The sequence below is a fragment of the Brachyhypopomus gauderio genome, unplaced genomic scaffold, assembly GCF_052324685.1.
Source record: "Brachyhypopomus gauderio isolate BG-103 unplaced genomic scaffold, BGAUD_0.2 sc314, whole genome shotgun sequence".
NCBI classification, from domain to species: domain Eukaryota; kingdom Metazoa; phylum Chordata; class Actinopteri; order Gymnotiformes; family Hypopomidae; genus Brachyhypopomus; species Brachyhypopomus gauderio.
In genome coordinates, this window is record NW_027507135.1 from 90179 (window position 1) to 97321 (window position 7143).

The 7143-nt window shown below is 37.1% G+C and overlaps 1 long non-coding RNA gene across 1 annotated transcript; it reads left to right on the forward strand.

Annotated features, from left to right (window-relative positions):
- The first annotated feature begins 1274 nt into the window (after positions 1-1274).
- Positions 1275-3334, forward strand: LOC143504678 (uncharacterized). The gene is made up of 3 exons (XR_013127618.1): positions 1275-1769; positions 2382-2485; positions 2864-3334. It is a non-coding gene; the product is annotated as an uncharacterized LOC143504678 (long non-coding RNA).
- The last annotated feature ends 3809 nt before the right edge of the window (positions 3335-7143 follow it).

Genomic DNA, 7143 nt, shown 5'->3' on the forward strand with positions numbered 1-7143 from the left:
GGGAGGATGGAGGGATGAATGAAATGATAGAAATGGCATCGATATGAAATGCAGCGCAGTGGTAGGAATCAGCTATTGAGTCATTTCACCAAGTTTGATCACTGTATCTTTAAAATTAAGGGATTTTTAACATAAATTGATTCTTATGGGAGGATGGAGGGATGATTGAAATGATATAATCGGAGGATAGACAAATGGCATCAATATGATATTCAGTGTAGTGCTAGGGATGAGGTAGTGAGTCATGTCACCAAGTTTGATCACTGTATCTTGAAAATTAAGGATTTGATTAAATCAATGTTTATCTATGAGAGGATGGAGGGATGAATGAAGTGATAGAATGGGAGGATAGACAAATGGCTTCAATATGATATTCAGTGCAGTGCTAGGGACCAGCTACTGAGTCAGGTCACCAAGTTTGATCTCTATATCTTGAAAATTAAGGGATTTTTTTAAATCAGTGGATTCTTATGGAATGATGGAGTTTGATTAAGTTATATCAGATGGAGGGATGAAAAAAGAAAGAATAGAATAAAATAAAAAGCTGTTTTAGACCATATAAGACCATATGACAACATGTTTAGCATATATATACAATTGAATTGGTACAGCAGATTTAGTTGTTCTATCTATACATCTGTGTTATATCAGTGGTTTCCAATGGGAGAATGGAGGGATGAAGGGATGAAAAAAAATGAATAGTTGAAAATAAAAGGCTGTTTTAAACCATATGGCTTCTGTGGCTGCTTTACTTACATGCATTTCCTGGAGTATACTGTTGTGTTTGGTCTGCCTGGTGGCCTGAGTATTTCAGTTTAAACTGGATAATAAAGCCTTTTGCTCACAGCATCTGCCTCCTGATGCCTCTGTCCCCGCGTCACAATAAGACCATATAACATCATATTTATCATATTTACAGTTGAATCATTACAGCAGATTTAGTTGTTCTATCTATACATCTGATGGAGTTAAATCGGTGGTTTCCAATGGGAGGATGAAAGGATGAAAAAAGAATGAATAGAAGATAATAAAAAGCTGTTTTAGATCATATCAGTGTCACGGTGGGTCAGCCCAGACGCAACCAGAGGGCGCGCAGACACACTCCTTCCCACTCACACACGCCCACTCCGACTATGCGCACGCCCTCTCACTCCCGGACACTCCCTCACTCCCAATCACCCGAGTATTAGCACCTGGCACTAATTGGACTCGGGCACTTTAAATCCCCACAGGTAGCGCCGTACAGTGCTGCGCATTCAGCTTGTACACCTCCCCTCGCTACGGTGAGGACTTTTAATCTATGAACCTGGAATTGACACCTCTAATCATAAGATGCCATGTGTTTTCACAGAAGAGCCAAACCAAACAAAAAGGTATTCGTTTTCAATTATTGCTTTGTAGAACTGTAAAATTGTGCAATACAGTTTCTTGAGCTGTCTCAAGGAATATATATATAGACATACATGCTGTTTGAGGACCACTGTTCATTCCACTCAGAACTTTTTCACCACTGTAATTACACCTATAAGGTGGTGTCATCTGCAAACTAAAGTAATTGAACTGAGCTGCTGATGGGAGTGCAGTTATTCATGTACGGAGAAGAGAAAAGCCTTCATTAATAATTCTGATGTTAATGAATATATTATCATTGTAATTGCATTACTCTGTCACGTGTATGCTTCGTGCGTGTATATATTGACTGGGAAACTGATCGTGACGTGGAGGGAACGAAGTAACTGGTAACTACGGACAGGAAGCACATATTAATGGTGAGTTAACGCTTTTCCCCATTTTGTATATCGTTGGTCTGTAAGGTGCATTATTGATAGCTGCTTATGCTCATGTGTGTTGCCCTACTGTGCAACCTCGTCGTCAAAAGCGTTGCTATTATGAAAAGGTTCGAAGCCTTTGATCCAGACTCCTAATGTGTTTATAACTGAGCTCATTCACAGCAGACTACTATATAACGGGTAAGTTATGGCTATAGCTAGCTAGCTTTGTGGCTACTTCAACATCAAGTAAGGGAACGCTAAGTTACGGTGAAAGATGTAGTTTTACAAACATTTGTGTAAAAGCTTGATGTTGCATTGTGTTAGTCGGTGTGCACATCTTTACAACATGCAGATTTATTAAGAGTATGTTAAATTAAAGCTAGATAGCTAGTAAATCGCAGGTAGCTAAACACGTAGGCGTTAACGTAGTTGTCTACAGCAGCTGCCTGCTGTTTTGTTTAAAGTCATGGCCAGATTTGCTTTTTTTTTAAAGCAATATGAAATAAAAAATATTGGCATTAGCTACTTGGTTGCTAGCTTGCGTCATTCACATTAGTTCAAATATTATGCTTTTTTTAAATGTTCTGTTCATTTTCGTGATTACATCAGGCAATGGCAGTGCTTTCCCAAATGAGGAAACTGCGAAAGAATAACTGCTCACGGAGCCAGCTAAGGGTATCGCGACTTCAGACTTGGATTCAGACAGACAGCAGGTAAAATGTTGCGCTAGAAATAACGTGTAATTTACTGCATAATTAATATAACGCCTACTTTTTCAGCATTTTTTAGTTTGGTAAGTATATGAATAACTAAAAATGTAAGTTGAAATGATTTGATAACCATAGGCTATAGCTAAACATCTTGCAGTCATATTGATGGATAACAATATTAAGGCCAACATACCATGTTGCTGCTTAAATTGGCTACAAAGAAACAGCAGTGTATACAATCCCCAACTTTCACTTGGTTTCTTTAAAGGCTTTATTCCATTTTTAGTATATTGTCACATACATGCATGATACTTTGTGTTTACTGAAGCTTAAATGTTTGAAAACATTAATTGCATAACTTTCACCTTTATGGTTGTGTAGGATGTGGAATTCCATTTGAAGCCCACAGTTCTATCAGTTGTCCAGCAGAGGTCGGTGAGGGTTATCTGCTGGCCTACATGGATGGCGTTCAGGGCAGTCTCCCGCCAAAGGGATACTTGGACTCTCTTGTATCCATCCGCAAGTGAGGGGTCCACAATGGGCACGTCCCCCTCGTGAAGCTTGACCTGTCGAGGTGCACTCACCTCAAAATAAATCAAGACAAATATTTGCACTGTAATTGCATTGTACATGTCTGCAAAAGTTTACACTGTACAAAAGTCTTGATGGGCAGCAAGAAAATTGGATGTTTATATTAAAAAATAAAAAACAATTTCAATTGAACAACAAATGGATTTAAATGTAAGTACTTATTCTAAGTAGCATTTGTGGCAGTGCAAATGTGTCATGTATCCTTCATAGAGTAAAATGTAATGATCTATTATTCCAGAAACTACCCAGCCTTATGCATTTTCCTCCCTATTTAGTCTAGATATCATTAATTAACCAAAACTTGAATATGTTCCTAATTATTCAGAGATTTTGAAATATAATCTGTTCCACCACTGGTGACTGGCAACAAGTACACACGTGTGTGCACACCTTAAGTGAACACAATGGAGTATAACTTACAGCATCCACTGTTCCCTGCAGGATGGCAAGATGGTTTTCCGGGGTCTTTTCTCCAATCTCTGCTGTCACACTTTGAGGCGGTCCTGAAGATTTTGGTGTCTTTCGTAATTAAAAAAAGTCCTGCCTTTTTTTTTTTTTTTTTCTTTGATAATGGCATAACCCCTTAATAATGTAACCCCCCCCCCCCCTCCATGTTGATGTGACTGGACTGGTACTCCAAATTGATGACAACTTTTAATTGCATGTTGGCCATCAGTAATGCCAAAATGCATGTAATGGTTGGATGAGGCTACAGTGACCTTGTCCGCATTGAAACTAAAACTTGTAGCATGGTCTACATTTTTTTTTTTTTGAGCAGACACTACTTTTGCAGCTGGTGGCCTGCTGTATGGGGTGGTGGCTTTAAGTGCTTCAGATATAGTTTGCCATTGTGATGAGCCCTGGAGGGAGGCAATGGAAACAATACTGTAGTTTTGTAAAGTTTTCTGTTAAATTGAAAGTTATGTGATTTAAATAAAAATCTTTGTTCCAACTTTGTCATAAGGTAGTTTTATAAAAAGGAAAGTAAGATATTTATATAACTGTGCTGAGCTTTACTTTACTTTATTCGAAATGCAGTAATTGCCCTGCCACTATGCTCATAAAAGGTCGAAGTCACCAGGTCCCTTGGTGTATTCAGTTGATACCAATCACTACCACTATCTTATTATTTATCTAAAATGAATGATGGAAGTCTGATGGCCAAACGAGTACCGCCTGTTGACATAAAAATAGACAAAGGCTATAGCCTACTTTGCGAGCTCATCAATGCCGCTAGAATCGAATTCGGAGGCTAAACAGTTCAATAATTTGCCTAAAGTAAACGGCTACATAAGTGCAGAAATGTAAGACAAATTTAAGCATAATGTCATTGTTTTAATTTTGCCGGTTTATGCAGTAGTGTAGCTACTTCAGTCTGGTACCGGCTCTTAGACACCATGGTGATTTAACTTCTATATTGTTACCGGAGCTTGTTCAAATAGATCTTGTGGTTCTTATATGGCCAAACACCAAAATCCTTACCAAACCTTATTTAGGCTATATGGGGAAATTAGGTTTTTACAGTACCCTTATTTTATGTATTCGACGGGTGTTACTTAATGCTACTGAAATATCGGTTCCATATATAAAGACCATATAACACCATGTTTAGCATATAAACAGTTGAATCAGTTCAGCAGATTTAGTTGTTCAATCTATATTGTTCCTATGGAAAGATGAAGGAATGAAAAAAGGATGAATATTGCATGAGTGGTGAAAAATAATTGGACCTTTATTGATATCAAACCAGATTTTCCATATAGTGATATTGAGGGTAATATCAGAAAAGGCATTGAATGCAGAGAAAAATTAAGGTAGTGAAAAATGAATCGAAGACAATGGGTGAACAGCACAGGATGAAAAAGAAGAGATAAAAAAGTGGATTGTTGTAACAGCATGTAAACCTTTTTACTAGAATATCAGCACACAAATTGTTTAATTAATATTAATTATGAAAAGACAATATTATATCAATATAAACTGAAAATATCTGTTGTATCATATATTTTTTATATCTATTTAAAATTTCAAATCATGTTTTGAACAAGAAAGGGAGTTCATATTAAAAAACTATAGGACTACATAACAAACACATTGAACAACTTACAATATTTAAAACTGAATTATTTAAACAAGAACATGTTTCTTATAAACTTTTCATAGTATTTCAATTATTTTGTTTTGTTTAATTTTAGCTTGGCACTCTACAGGGAGCATGTATACAAATTCATGTAGTGAAATGTCATTGAATGCATTTTTTATTACTTCCCATTCAATGACCAGTTCCTCCTCTTTTTCTGTCATCAGCAGAACGTGCTGGTCTTTTTCCACTAATCCTATTATTTTGACACGTTCTGTTTTTGGGCCCTCTTCACTTTCCTGTAATAGAAAAGAGTTACAAGAAAAATACCAGTTAGAACAAGGATTTTTCAACTATGTGCACTGCTATAAAGATAGATGAATGTATCTTAGGATGTCATGTGTTCACACAGAAGAGTGAAAGGCAGTCGTGGCCTGGTGGTTAGGGAACTGATCTTGTGACCGGAGGGTTGTGGGTTTGATTTCCAGGCCTGAGGCCATGACTGAGGCCTAAACCCTCAATAAAAATGAGATAAAAATGTAAGTCGCTCTGGATAAGGGCATCTGCAAAATGCCGTAAATGTAAAATGTAAATGAAACCAAACAAAAAAGGTATCAATACTTTCAGTTATTGCGTTGTAGAACTGTAAAATTGTGCAGTTACTTGAGTCGTCTCAATGAATGCATATGAGTGACTTTTGATCCCATTAAAAATAACTTTAAACTATGTACAGTTATAAAGGAGTGTGGCCTATTATGATCCCACAGAGATGTAGGCTGTGAAAAATCCGTTATTTTTGTCTTCGCTATTTTCAACAAGCGAACGCTTAGTGCTAAAGATTCGGCTCCGCTGCTTCGCGAGTCACGTGATCGGATCCCCGCATTTGTTTATGGGCAGAGACGAACATGTGAGTGGAGATACAGCATATCGATTAACTTTTAACATACAAACTCAAAAGAAATTGGGGGATATTTTCCAATGACAAAAAATCCTCACCCATTACGCATAGTAAAGCGCAGGTAGCTAAAACACGTAGCCATTAACGTAGCTGTCTACAGCAGCTGCCTGCTGTTTTATTTAAAGTCATGGCCAGATTTCTTGTTTTTTTTAAGCAATTTGAAATAACATTAGCATTAGCTACTTTGCTGCTAGCTTGTGTCATTCACATTGGTTCGAATGCATTTTTAATGTTCTGTTCATTTTCGTGATTACATCAGGCAATGACAGTGCTTTCCCAAATGAGGAAACTGCGAAAGAATAACTGCTCACGGAGCCAGCTAAGGGTATCGCGACTTCAGACTTGGATTCAGACAGACAGCAAGTAAAATGTTGCATGAGAAATATCGTGAAATTTCCCACATAATTAATATAATATGTTAATTATTATAAACATAATGTTAATATAAAGTTGGCCTATTATTTTAGGCATTGATTTTTTTTTGTTTGGTAAGTATGCGAATAACAAGATGTGTATTTATGTTGAAATGGTTTGATCACCATATAGGTAAACATCTTACAATTACATTAATGGATAACAATATTAGGCCTATATACAATGTTGCTGCTTAAATTGACTAACAAGAAAATGCAGTGTAAACAATCCTAACTTTCACTTAGTTTGCAGGTTTCTTTATAGGCATTATTGCATTTTTATTATATTGTCACATACATTTTAATACTTGAGTGTATTTACTGAAGCTGTCATGTAAAATATATTAAATGTTTGAAAATAATAATCGCATAACTTTTTTTTCACCTTTATGGTTGTGTAGGATGTAGAGTTCCATTTGTAGCCCACAGATTTATCAGTTGTCCAGCGGAGGTGGGTGATTGTTATCTGCTGGCCTTCATGAATGGCATTCAGGGCAGTCTCCCTCCAAAGGGACACTTGCACTCTCCTGTACCCATCCGCAAGGGAGAGGTCTACAATGGGCACATCCCCCTCGTGAAGTTTGACTCGTCGAGGTGCACTCACCTGACAATAAATCAA